We start from the raw sequence: 14,423 nt of genomic DNA on the forward strand, positions 1-14,423 counted from the left end.
GTCTTCCCCTCCCCAGCTTCCCATTGGCCGATTTCAAATCTCGCGAGCGCCGGTTGTTCCGCTTGCCCCGGCCCGGGTGCCGTGGCAACCGCACCTGTTTCGCCCCGCCCCTTGTGGGGCGACTCGCGGGAGTGCTGCGGTTGGGAAGGCTGGAAGTGGGAGTTCGGAGCGAGGAGGTCCTAGGGTCTGCGCGCCTTCCATACCCGGCGAGACCCCCAGTTAGACCCCCCAGTACCCTGAATACGCGCCCCACCCGCAGTTCCCCCAGGAACGGTCCTCCTCCCACTGGCTCAGAATCTCCAGCGCCTCCTGTCTGCGCTGCCCTTCCTTGCCTCCTCCTCTCGCCCCTGCTTCTCTGACTCTCCCTCTCATCCCCTCATCTTTTATCTGCTTTGGGAGAGGGAGAGACAGGAATGAAGTAGTGGAGAAAGCTGAGGGAGTAGAACATCCAAGGCGCGGGGTGGTGATTGGGGAAAGAAAAATGGGAAGGGAGGAGGCTGATGGGGAAAGACCAACCAACAGCAAGAGGTCTGAGCTCCCCTCAGGCCAAGAATTGGGAGATGGACACTAGCAGTGGAGGACACATATGACATATAACATGTGGGGGAAAAGAGATGGCCTCCCTAAAGAGGCTGCATCTGTGGGGGGGATGTGAAGAGGAAGCCGAGGCCCTCCAGCGCTTGAGTTTTGAGGAAGTGAAATCGGAAATTCCCTATGTGGGGTGGAGGGGAAACACGGGGCAACAGTGAAATCTTGTGGGAACTTAGGGGGAATTAAAAAACCCAAATACTTCTGCTTTCCTCTCTGGGTCACCACCAGTTACCATGCTTTATTCTGACCTGTGCCTCCTGCCCTTAACCAGTTCCTGGCTGTTCCATTAGGCTCATTCCCCCACCATCATTCCCAGCCACACGTAGGCCCCCTTGGCTGTCCAGGATGGTGAGAATCTTCAGTGGGTGATGTCAAAGCTTTGGAGACCGTGATTGTTATGTAACCAGTATCAGGACACCAAAGTGCCAGGGGTGGGGGTGGTGGGTGCTCCTGGACAGATCTAAGGTGCACCTGGGAACTTGGAGGCCTCATGTCCAACTTTCTGGCTTCTGGGAAATGTGGGAGCCTTGAGGGCTTGGTGCCTGTTATCAGAGAAGAAAGCAGGCTGGTAGTCTAAGAGGACAGAGGCAGGAACTCAAAACTGAGAATAAGCAGAGTATTAGGGGAGCTGAGTCAAGAGGGGGTGAGATGAGAGTTTTGTTGTTGTTGTTTTAATATTTTTTTGGCCGCGCCACACAGCATGTGGGATCTTATTTCCTGGACCAGGGAGCGAACCCGCGCCCCCTGCAGTGGAAGTGTAGAATCTTAACCACTGGACCGCCAGGGAAGTCCCAGATGGGAGGTCTGATCGCCCACCCCTTGTAGGATCAGGCCTCAGTGCCTTCTGAGGGAATAAATCACATTAAACCGATTGCCTTCCCTCCCCCTCCCTGACCATTGGAGAGCAGCTGAGTAATTCCAGCCCTGTCTGCAGTCTTAGGTCCCTGACTTACTGCTTTTATTTGGGATTTCATTAGTATTCTTTTCATCAATCACAGTAAAACACAGAAGCCATGAGACTCTTTCTTTGGCTTTCTCCTTAAAAGGGGATATTGAGACCCCTAGGCAGGGCTGTCACCGGAGGCTATGTGCCAGCTGATGACCAGGAGCCTCTGGCAGGCCCAGTCCAGACTTCCAGGGCCAGCCTTTGAAGCCAAAGGACTTACCTCCTACATGGCACTTTGAAGGGTCCACCCCGGAGATGTAATTTCTGGGATGTTCCAGGGAAGGGCCCGAGGCTGAGGATACTGAAAGAGGTGGTTGTCTAGTGGCCTGAATGAGGGTTCCACAAGCTTGTCCCAGCAGCTCTCATGTTGACCTGCCATGGTTTTCACATCTCCCTAGAGCCTTGTGTGCTGGGAAAACCCAGCCCTAAAAAATTGAAAACAACAAAATGTTCCTGGGTTATTTATAAATGAAACCAGCCCATGTTGGTTATGTATGGCTGCTTGAGTTTCTCCAAGGACTCAAGGACTGGAAGAAGGGATTTCTCTCCCTCTGAGACTCCAGTGGGCAGAAACTCGTTTCCCCAATTTCGCAGAGCTGGCACCTCGGTCCTGGGCAGCTTCCATATCTAGTAATGCCCCAGCTTGTGAAAATGTCCTAACTTACTTTCTTTCTTGTTTTTTTGTGTAGGATAGATTCTGTTGGGTGGGAAAGTTTCATAAAACATGAATGAACCATTTCACTTTTGGTGTCTCCTCATTGTTTTTGGCTGGTTCCCTGGCAAAAGGTTGAAGAAGGGTTCAAATATTTTCCTTTTCCTCAGAAATGATGCCCATTCCCCCACTCCCAGTGTTTTCTTCCTTTAAATTCACATACATACACTGCCAAACCCTGCCTTGGGTGCCACTAGGTCTCCTTGGAGACTGCTCCCAGCTAGCAGAAGGGGGTCACCTGCTTGACCTCAAAGCAGTCTGCTCAGCCCCATAATGGCCTGGTCTAGAGAAGTGTCTACATGCCCCCTGAAAACAACTTAAAAAGAAAAGAAAAGAAAAACAGAGTTTTCCTCTAAATATGGCAGAAATATCAGGCTGGGAAAAGCCAATAACACATAGGTTTGTCCCTGGGATGAGGAGTGGTTCATTCTTTCCACCGAGAAAGTTTTCATATAAGCACAGTTTTCGTTCTTACAGTCATGAGTAAGAGATTTGGCCAACAGATCACTTTTGCCAGAACAAGGTAAAGAACCAGGGAGTTCTGTTCCTTTGCAGCCCGGGGGCTCCAGCACCAGCCAGAGGGCATCCTTCCATCCCATGGGGCCTCTCTCCGGAAGATGCACAGTTGCTGGGCTCCAGAGGCCTCTGCAGGTGTCCAGCTTGGAGGTGACTGAGTGTCAGGGCTGCTCAGGATCCCTGCCTTCAGATCCCAATAAGAAAAAGCCCAAGGCCTGGGGATGTTGAGTGGCTTGCTTGAAGTCACCCAGGTTGAATGAGAAGCTGGACCTTTGGAATCTTAACACTGTGCTGTTTCCAAAATCAAACCATTTGAAGTTGCAAGGTCGGGCTGGTAGCAAAGCAAGAGGGTTTGAAGAGCCTCTTTCCCAGGTACGGGCTGGGGTGAACTCTGCCCTGAAGCAGCAGCTCCAACTCTGTAGCCAGGGGGGGCCTGCCAGGGTGCTGTGTACATATAACCACGTGGTGATTTGCAGAGCTCAGCTGCAGAGGCCTCCGAGCACTTTTGATAGAAACTATACTGCAGGGTCTTCCCTGGTGGCGCAGTGGTTAAGAATCCGCCTGCCAGCGCAGGGGACACGGGTTCGAGCCCTGGTCCGGGAAGATCCCACATGCCGCAGAGCAACTAAGCCTGTGCGCCACAACTACTGAGCCTGCGCTCTAGAGCCCGTGAGCCACAACTACTGAAGCCCACGTGCCACAACCACTGAAGCCCATGTACCTAGAGCCCATGCTCCTCAACAAGAGAAGCCACCGCAATGTGAAGCCCACGCACCGCAACGAAGAGTAGCCCCCGCTCGCGGCAACCAGAGAAAAGCCCGTGCGCAGCAATGAAGACCCAACGCAGCCAAAATAAATAAATAAAATAAAATAATAAAATAAATAAATTAAAAAAAAAAAAAAAAGAAACTATACTGCAGGGCTGGAGGAGACCACCCCCTGCTGGGCTTCTAAACGCGTGTCTCCGTCCTGGTGGCCTCTGGCCCCATCTTGCAGGAGCTGCTGAGGCAGGAGCTGCAGCTGAACTCAGGGTACAGTCTTTACCTAAACTCCCTGGAGAGCTCAGGCACCATTCCAACCCTGCCCTCCAGGCCTTTGCTGTGGACACATCACATCTGGGGACTTCCAGAGAAGTGGTTTATCATTTTCATGTGAGAATTCTGCCTTCTACAGCAATACCATTAGGGGTCCCTTGGCAGGGTCTTGGGATCCCCTTACTCTACACTGATGGAAATAGTGGGTGTAACCCCGATGTCCCCGTGGTCTCAGAAGCCTGAGAGTACACACGAGGCATGTGGATGTTGCTGCCTGAGTGACCACAATCCTAGCCCCCCGTGGGGGAGTGCAGCCACTTGTCTTCTCACATATTCTCCAAGCATGTTCTTCTGCTCCAGCTTCCTCTCCCTCCCCATAGCCTCTCTCCCCTGTTCCCGCATGACTGGCGGCTGCCCTGAGCCTCACCATGGGCCTCGCAGGCTGGGGGCTGGAAAGTAAGTCTGGGGCTGGAGAGTAAGTCTATCTCCGGTCGTGTGTCACACTCAGCCACCAGGGCACAGAGACCAATGCGTCTTTTCTTTTTTTTCTTTTGGTCATGCAGCACGGCTTATGGGATCTTAGTTCCCCACCCAGGGACTGAACCCGGGCCCTCAGCAGTGAAAGCATGGAGACCTAACCACTGGACTGCCAGGGAATTCCTGAGACCGGTTCATCTTTAACAAACCCAGCCCCTCTGGTCCCTGGCCCAGCGCCTCACACCCACACCTCATCGGGGGTCAGACGTTGTGTGCAAGGCCACCCTCCAGTCCCTTCTGCTGACCTAACACCTTCCTCCTCCTTCCCCCAAATCAGTCTCCACCCAGGTCGCTCGGAGCTGGGTGGTCTATACAGCTGCCCCAGCCCACCTACCCTGCCAATAGTCAGTGTCTCACCTCCCTTTTGGCCCAGCTAGAACATTCCCCTGACCTATCCTTCATCCTGACCTTCAGTACAGGTGATGGGGATGGGTCATCTGAAAAGGGACCAGAAGTAGGGGAGATGGGAGGGCCCATGGCTGCCCAAGCTCCATGCTCACTCCCAGAAGTACATGTTGGGGCTTCTCGAAGGGCAGGAATGCAACGGGACCCTTCCCAGAGTTGCTCATCCAGCCTGGCCTGCTACCCTTTACCTCCCAATACCTCCCCCTGAAAGGCCCCCCGCTTGCCCTTTGGTAATTGTGGTAGGCAGAATTCTGAGATGTTCCCAAGATTCCCCAACCTGGTGTACACACCCTGCATAATGCCTGGGACTGTGAATATGATGCATATGACTCGTGACAAGTCATGTTTGATGGTACAGTTGACTTCAGATAGGAGATTATCTGAGTGGCCTGAGCTCTTTATTTTATTTTTATTATTTATTTATTTTTGGCCACGCCACACAGCATGCAGGATCTTAGTTCCCGGACCAGGGACTGAACCCGTGCCCCCTGCAGTGGAAGCCCAGAGTCTTAACCACTGGACCACCAGGGAAGTGCCGCCCGAGCTCTTTAAAAGCAGAGTTTTCTCTGGCTGGTGGCAGAGGAAGTCAGAGATTCAAAGCGCAAGAAGGATTTGATGTGCCATTGTTGGCTTGAAGTTGGAGGGGGACCATGTGGAGAAGAACGTCAGTGGCCTCTAGGCGCCTAGAACAGCCCCCAGCTGACAACAAGCAAGGAAATGGGGACCTCACTCCTACAGCTGCAAGGACGGAATCCTGCCAATGCCTGCCAAACAATAAGGATGAGCATGGAAGCAGATGGCTCCCAGAGCCCCCAGAAGAGAACTCAGCCTGGCCAACACCTGATTTCAGCATTCGAGACTCTGGACTTCTGACCTACAGACCCGTGAGCTAATAAGTGACTATTGTTTTAAGCCACTTAGTTTGCGGTCGTTTGTTGTGCAGCAATAGAAGACTCCTACAGCAATGGATTTGTCTTTTTGTCAATCAACAATTTATTTGATTGGCAAGTCCTGGCAACAGGAGATGAGAAGAAAATGAAAGGAAACTAAAGTGATCGTGGACTACCAATAACTGGGAAAGCAGATTTCAAACTGAATACGATGTCACGTGGCTTGATACACACACACACACACACACACACACACAGACAAACACACACACACGGGATTCTCAACTGGAGGTGACTCTGCTCCCCAGGGGACACTTGGCAACGTCTGGAGACATTCCTGGTTGTCACAACCTGAGAGATCTGCTGGCATCTAGTGGGTAGAGCCCAGGGATGCTGCTAAGATCCTTCAAGGCACAGGACAGCCTCCCATAGCCAAGAAATATCTGGCCCTGGCCCAAAATGTCAGTAGGGCAGAGGTTCACACACACACACGCGCGCACACACACACACACACACACACACACACACTACCAGCCACTATGGAGAGACAGCGTAGCATAAGGGCCAAGTGCACCGTCAGGTGCCAGTCCTACCTGTGTGATCTTTAGCAAGACTCAGGGTCTCTGGGACCAGCTGTAAAACGGGGCTAAGGAAAGCACCTACCTCCTGGAAGTAAATGTTAATGTACGGAGTGCACAGAACAGCAAAGTCGACTAACTCGAGTGGTTATGAAACAGGAGGGAAGGGGGCAGGGCACCCTTTGAAAGAATGACGTAGCCCAAGGACATGACATAACCTGATTAGAACCAAATGGTTCAAGATGGCGGACAAGTCGATTTCCACTAGACGTTGAGCCTCAGTATACCTCACTGTAACACATCAGCACGCTAAATGACACACCTACAGGCACCATGACAGTTCCAAGGCCGACCATAAGGATCAAAAAGTGGGCGGTGGCCCAATTCCTGGAAATCCCCGCCCCTTCCTGAAATAGCTGAAATACTCCTCCCACTCATTAGCCTATGAAATTACCCACCCCTATAAAAAACTGACAACCCCATACCCTGGTGCCTTTTCTCACCTTCTGAGGTGGCCCACGCTCTTTCCGTGGAGTGTGTTTCTCTCTAAATAAATCCACTTCTTACCTATCACTTTGTCTCTCACTGAATTCTTTCTGCATTGAGACGTCAAGAACCTGAGCTTCATTAAGTCCTGAAACCAGGTGTATGGCCTCAGTTGGAAGAGCGTGGGTTTTGGCCGGGTTCAAGTCCCAATCAGGGTTTTGGCCGGGTTTAAGTTCCAGCCTCATGGGTTCAAGTCCCAATCTGAGGTGCACGGTTTCAGTTACAGGAAATGTCTAAAGGGTTATCCTTACGTCAAAGGAGCTGGGGAAACTTTGGTTTACTTCTCTATATCGTCCAAATTTTACATAATGGACATATTTGACTTTCTTAATTTGGGGGGAAAAGGGGAAAAAGAAACTGAGGGACATTCTACAAAGCAAGTGGCCTGTACTCTTCAAAAACGTTAAGGTCTTAAAAAACAAAGTAAGGCCGAGGATGGTTCCAGATTAAAGACTGAAGAGCCCTAACAACCAAATGTGAGGTGCGATCCCAGTTCACTGGGACAATCAGAAACATGAAAGGGGACAGCGTATCAGATCCCAGGGTTGCATCAGTGTTGGCGTCACTGTTACCAGGCCTAAATTTGGTAACTGTACCGCGGTTGTGTAAGAAATGTCATTTTTCTTAGGAGATGCATGTTGAAATACTTAAGAGGGAAGGGTCATGACCTATGTAACTTCCTGTCAAATGGTTCAGAAAAAAATGCATGTGTGTGTATGTGTGTGTGTGTGTGTGTGTGTGTGTGAGAGAGAGAGAGAGAGAGAGAGAGGGAGAGAGAGCAAATGGGGCAAAATGTTAACTACTGGTGAATCTGAGTGAAGAGTATATGGATTTTTTTAAAAAATAAATATATATATATATTTTTGGCTGTGTTGGGTCTTCGTTGCTGCACGCCGGCTTTCTCTAGTTGCGGCAAGCGGGGGCTACTCTTCGTTGCAGTGCGTGGGCTTCCCATTGCGGTGCCTTCTCTTGTTGCAGAGCACAGGCTCTAGGTGTATGGGCTTCAGTAGTTGCGGCACACAGGCTCAGTAGTTGTGGCTCGCAGGCTCAGTAGTTGTGGCTCGCAGGCTCAGTAGTTGTGGCTCGCAGGCTCTAGAGCACAGGCTCAGTAGTTGTGGTGCACGGGCTTAGTTGCTCCGTGGCATGTGGGATCTTCCTGGACCAGGGCTCAAACCCGTGTCCTCTGCATTGGCAGGCGGATTCTTAACCACTGCGCCACCAGGGAAGCCCCCTAGATGGATGTTCATTGTACTTTTCTTGCAGCTTTTCTGAAGGTTTCCTGATTGTCAAAAACAAAAAGAAGGGAATTGCCTGGCTGACAGCTGCGGGTTCAATCCCTGCTCGTGGGGGAACTAAGCTCCCGCAAGCCAGCCGCCTGGTGGGGCCAAAAAAGAAAAAAAAGAAAAAGGCCTCTAACAAGGTACCCCTCCTTCAGGCACCAAGCGGCCTGGTCCAACGTTACATCTGCTGCCTCATTACCCAGTAGTGCCAAGGTCCATTTACAGTCTACTGGATAAGTCAACTGGATTCTACTCATACAACAGAACATCGTGGGCAGTGAACGAATGGGAACAAACCGCAGCTCCAGCAACCACCGGGAGACCTCCGGACACAGCCGCAAGATTCCATTGATGATTAAACAACAACAACCCCAGGCAAAATGAACACAAACTGTTTTGGGCTACGTACCTGGGGGTAAACCTCAGAGAAAGGCAAGGAAGTGGTTACCGTAAAGGTCAGCATTGCGCTTACCTGGGGAGGGGTCACCTGCAAGGACACATTGGGGGGTTCTGCAAGGCGGATTTTCCTACCTTGAGTGGTAGTTACGCGGGGACGCATTTTATACTTATTCAAATACACACATAACAGCTGTAAACGTCCCACCAGGAACCCCACTTCGTGTGAGCTGCGCGTTGAGCATCTGGGACCTGCCGCTGAGCGGAGCGCTGAACGTACTCCGCCGGCCAGGAGGGGCCCTGGCGGGGCGGGGCGGGGCCGGCGTTGGGGGTGGGGGATGGGGGAATGGCTGCAGGAATCGGGGCTGGGCGGGGAGGAGGGTGGGGAGGATCGGCCCCGCCCAGCTCTGGCGGGATGCGGTCCGGGGCGTCCCCTGCTGGTGGCCACTGGGAGTAAGGCTTGCAGAAGAGCGGGCTCCCCGGCCCGCCGAATGCCTACTTCCCCTTTCTGCACCTTTGTCCCTGTCACTCCTTCCCCCTCCAGTGCTCACGACCTCTTCCTGGGCTTCACCTCAGCAAAAGCTGAACTCAGACTCACCTTTCTCAGGGAGCCTTTCCCGATCAAGGCCACCCAACTCTGACCACTCCTTCCCCCATCGTCCTTTCTTTGAGGTTGGAGCACATTTAATTTGCATGTACTTTCAGCGGCCTAGTCAGCATCGCCTTGTTTCACGGACGTTTGGTGACCGACGGTGATGAAGACCACGGCTGGCATTTACTGAGGGCCTCCTACCTGCGGGCACTGTGCTGACAGCTCCAGGCACCTGCTGCCCCCCTCCCCCCAAGCATCTTCATTCATGGATGTGGTCAGTCCTTCGGCGTGCATTTATTAAGCACCTACTCTGTGCCACTCTCTGAGGCCACAGGAAACAAAGTCAGTGGCCACTGCTGCCAGGGGTTCACAGTCAGGGTGGGGCGGGGGGAATAGCCAGGTGTTGCTGAGGGGGTGTGATGGGAGTTCTAAGAGAGGCCACAGAGCATCATGGGGGCCAATGAGTGGGGAAGAGGGTGAAGTCGGCTCTGGCGGTGAGCAGGGAGGTGCCCTGGAGGTGTCCAGGCTAGGCAAGATGTGCACAGGCCCAGGGCCTGCCGGGAAAAGGCCACAGGTCAAGGAGCCAGTCAGAGAGAGTTGGGTCTGCCTTGCACGAGTTGTTACATGGTCTCTGAGAGCCGTCAGGGGCTCTGTAGAGGCAGATGGAGGAGGAAACCCAGAGCAGGAGGCTGCCTGCCACCCGCTTCCACCCTAAGCCAGCACTCTAGGCCTGGGGCCTGACAGCCCCGAGAGGGTCAGAGTTCAGATGCCCTCCATTCGGCCAGAGTATGTTGAACACCTACTATGTTGGGCTGCCTGACCAGGGAGGATGAGTGAGTCCTGGACTTTGCCCTCAAGGAGTCTGGGATCAGCACAAGGATAAGATAAGCTCGCAGAGCTCTCAACCCTGCACTGAATGAGATAAGGAGGCAGTGGGAGAGGCCCACGGAGCTGGTGCAGGTAGAGGAAGGGGAGCAGATCCTTCAGTCATGGGAGGGTCATCCCAGCTGGGCCTCAGCTGAGGGGATGGGGGCCCAGGGATCTGGAGCTGACAGGGCAGTGAGAGCAAAGCTGCACGTGGGAAGGGGCAAGGGAAAGAGCAGGGGGCTGAACGCTTGTCGGCCGCGCAGAGTCCTCGGAGGGAGAAAAGGTTGACTTGCTCTGTGACTTTCGCAAGATGCTCACCCTTTCTGAGCCTGAGTTCTCATCTCCCAAACAAGTTCACATCAGTTACCTCACAAGGTTGCCGAGATGATTCCAGGCGATTGATGTATGCAAGCACCCAGCAAGCAGAAAGGGCTCAAGAACCAGTTCCTGTTACTAAGCAATTTGGACTTTATTCCTAGGTCTGTGTTTTCAGGGTTTAAATTCTAAATTTTTAGCAGCAGAAACCTTTTTATTCAAATGAAAATGCTCCCAGAACCCCATGTTATAAAAACCAGGCAGGAGCGAGGCTATTGTGGGAAGCTGGAGCAGTGGTGGGGGCCGCCGTTCTGTCCACGGCTGGGCCAGGGCAGCCTGGGGAGATGAGACTGGGAAGAGAGGAGAACCGGGCGAGCGGAGGGGAAGGCTGGCTCAGGGTCCCTGTCCGGGGTGGCGGAGGGGCTCCAGCACAGACTGGAACCCAGGGTCCTTGGCTCCCCTTGGCCACGCTGGACGTTGGTGGTGCTTCCTCAGGGTGCAAGATGGAGGCTCAGGGTCTGTTCAGACATTTATCGAGCACACACCTGGGCTCGGCTTGGGCTGGGGGCTGAGTCTAAGGTGGTAGGGAGAACGGAAACCCTGGGAGAATGCAGTGCTTGGGGGTGCCCGGCCAGGCACTTACGATCAAGTGGGCTTTAAGAAGGCTTCCTGGAGGCAGCAGGTGCTTGGGCAGAGCTTGGAACGGTTAGTAAGAGTGAACCTGGCAAAAAAGCTGGGAAGGGTGTTCCAGGCAGAGGGAACCACATGGACTAAGCACAGAGGCATGCTGCAGCACAGTCGGTACAGGTGGAGACCTAAAGCAGTTCATGCTCACAAGAGGGAAAATGGAAAGGTGGGAATGGGACAGAAGGGAGCTGGGCTTTGAGTGTTGCACTGTGATAGCAAGTCTTCAGTGCCCACCAGACATCCCCAGCCCCACCCCTTCCCCCGCAGGTCCTGGAGGCTGGCATTGAGGCGAACATACCTGTGACCTATGGAATTGGCAGCCAGAGGGGAGACGAGAGCACTGGCTGTCAATTCATAGGTCAGAGCCCTGTGCACTCGGTCTTGGCAGCCTGCTGACAGCCCACCACCCTTTGCCATCCTGGGCCTGGGAGCATGGCCATGGGGGTCCCTGCTGGTCTGTTGGGCAGCAGCCGCCTCTCCTCCTCTGTGGACACTGGCCCCCACCCCAGATAACAGCAGCCCCACTGGAACTTGTGGGCACTTCCACATGGAGTTGCTGTTACAGGGGGTGGGAACCTACCGGAGGCCTGGGCCCTGCCCGCCTGGCATCTCCCCTCGGGCAGAGGTCTGGGGAGTATAGCATGACCACCCACCTGGGCCCCTTGGGTCATCATGGCCCCAGGTCTGTGGTCTTTTTATTGAGGCTGCTTATCATCCAGGCCCACACCCGGAGTCTGATGCCAGCACTGCTTCTCTGGGCGAAGTCCAGTCTCAACCCCAGATCTGCTCATAAAGCCGGGAGTGGCTCCCATTTACAGCTCCTGGGCAGCCTTTGCCCGTTCTGACACCCGCACACCCTCTCTCCCCAAGTTCCTTGTTTCCTCGTTTCTTTCCCAACCAGACCTGGGCCCCAGTTTCAGGTTTGGCCACTGTGGCCTCCATTCTCTGCCCTTTGCCCACCGTTCTTGCTGCAGCCGCAGGGCAGAGGGACAGTGAGGGACAGCTGGGCACCTGTCCATCTCCAGGGACCTCTGAATGCCCAGATTCCTGAGGATGGCCCCAGATACGAAGCGGAGATGAGACAGAAAGGAGAAGGGTGGTGGGAGAAGGAGAGACAGAGAAAGTGGGAGAGTGAGACAGAGAGGCCTAGAGAGAAAGAGATGAGAGGGGCAGGCAGAGAACTGGAAAGGGACAGAGGAGAGAGTGGTAGGGGGAAAAGGGCAAGAACAGGGAACTGGAAAAGATGCTGATACACAAACCTGCCACAGAATGCTAAGAACAGGGCTATAAGCAACTGCCAATCTGGAAGAGCACTTGGCACCTCAGTGGCCTGAGAGCCAGCAGGGTCCTGGGAGCTGGGTGACCTTGAGCAAGTGGCTTAACCTCTCTGAGCCGCTGCTGGTTCCTCATATGCAAATCAGGGCTTGTGAGGCCATCCTGGCCTGCGCTGTTGGGAAGCCACCTTCCCTTCAACCTTTGAGTCTGTCCCCTCAGTGGGGAGAGGAAGGAGGTGTTGTCTGGGGTCCCTGAGCTGGCCCAGGACCCCTGGGGGAACAGACCTTTCTCCTGCAAAATGTGTTCTCATCCCCACCAGACAGGCTTTGGCCCAAGAGACTGGCCCAAGTTACAATGCCAGTCCTGCTGAGGCCTAGGGGATACTTTGGAGACCCCAAATTGGGCTATGTTCCCCTTTCCCAGCAGTGGAAACCGGCCCTGACAGGCAAAAGAGGCTGCCCAAGGTCACAGATCAGGGCCTTGGGGGTCCATTCTGCCCGGCAACCTCCCTGAAGTGGTGTCCTCCCTTTTGGGATGCAGTCAAGGTGAGGTGAGGGCAGGAGTCCTCTGCCTGGGAGGATGTGCCTGTGAATGAAGACACTTTAGTTGGTGGCCCCCAACCCCTACCCCAAAAGCCCAGCAGGCCCTTCCGAAGACCCCCAGGCAAGACTAGGTACCTGGTCTGGCAGAGGCAGTAGCAGCAGCAGAGATGCTGCCACTCAGTCAGGAGTCCTGACCCCCTTACCCCACGGGTGGAAACTGAGGCCCAGGGCTGGAAGGGACTTGCTTGGGTCACTCAGTGGTTGCCTAGGTCCCTTCCTTTCTTCCTCAGAAGGGCTGGGCTCAGGAGCACCCCGGGGCAGAGAGGCTGCAGGGGTCTGACCACCCGCGGGAGGCTCTTACCTGGGTGCCTGGCTGGCCCTCGGGGCAGGAGGAGGAAGTGGGGCCACCCTGAGCCCAGCGCCTTTTGAGCTGTTGGCCCAGCCCCTGGCTGCAGTTAATGATTATCCTGCCGCCTGTCAATACCGATCACAAGTGAGGTTCAAAGGGCATGAAACCCTGGACTGTGCTCGGGCAGGGTGGGGCGATTCCAGGAAGAATCAGACTGGGCCCCCGCCTGCCCCTCCGGGTGGCATCAGACCCCAGCCATCAAAACCCCTCTCCCCCGTCACTGTGTGACCGTGGGCAGTGAGGACCCTGGGGTCCATAGGACAAAACTTCTGCCCTGCTCACTTGATGCCCAGATCTCCCTCACTGAGGAGGGGCCACCAGGCACACAAAGGGGGATCTAGGGGGCTTTGCTGACACCCCAGCAAGGTGAGGGTTCTCTACGTCCATGCCTCTTAACCTGGGCCTCAGTTTCCTCACAGGCCCTCCCATCTCAGCCCAGTGCTACTGGGGAGCGGGGTGGGGAGGGGCATGATCAGAGCAGCCCTTTCTTCCTCGTTCACAAGAAACAAGGTACCGGGTGTTGGGGGAGGGGGTGGACAATAGCAATTTCCCCATCCCATGTAAGTTTCTGTGCAAACATCACTGTCAGGACCCCTTCCAGCCACAGTGCCGCCCCCAGCGCCCCTCCCCCTCCAGTGGCCTGGAGCTGGGACCCCAGGGCAGAGGTTCCAGTCACCTGAAAAGCTTCTGCTAGGGAAGGCAGCAGCAGCCTCCAGAAGGCCCAGCCTTCCAGGAACGGCATCACTGACCCTCGTGGTCCCTGGGTCAGCTGGGCAGGGATTACCAGGAGGGACCTGAGGCTCAGAGACCAAGGGCATGGCCTCAGGTCACAAGGTCAGAGTCTGAGCCTCCCTGGGGCACTCCACAGCCCTACCCTTTACTCTGGTCCAGCATCCTCCCAGCGCACCTCACACCTGGCCCCAGGTAGGGTAGGATCCTGAGCTCTTTCAGGGATAGGGCCGAGAAACGTGGTCTGGGTGAGGTGGGCTCCAAGGACCAGTCCTCCTCCCCTCTCCACTCCGTGCCTGTCATGCCAGAAGTGGGGCCAGGGTGGTGGTCCCCCGGGAGAGTGGCGAGGAGCCCCCGGCGTAGCGGCAGGGGAGCCAAGGGAAGGAGCGCAGAGGTGGGCAGGTGACTGGGTTAGGCCAGGGGCGGTGGGTAGGGTGGTGGTGGACTGTTAACCTGCTGAGTGAGCAGAGAGGGTGTGGCAGCCTCTGGTGGTGACAGGGGAGGCGCTGGGTGCAGAGATGGGGATGGGGCGAGTCAAGGTCAAGGCTGAGGCTGGGGCAGTGCAGGTACACAGGA

The sequence above is a fragment of the Balaenoptera ricei genome, chromosome 8 (genome assembly GCF_028023285.1).
Source record: "Balaenoptera ricei isolate mBalRic1 chromosome 8, mBalRic1.hap2, whole genome shotgun sequence".
NCBI lineage: Eukaryota > Metazoa > Chordata > Mammalia > Artiodactyla > Balaenopteridae > Balaenoptera > Balaenoptera ricei.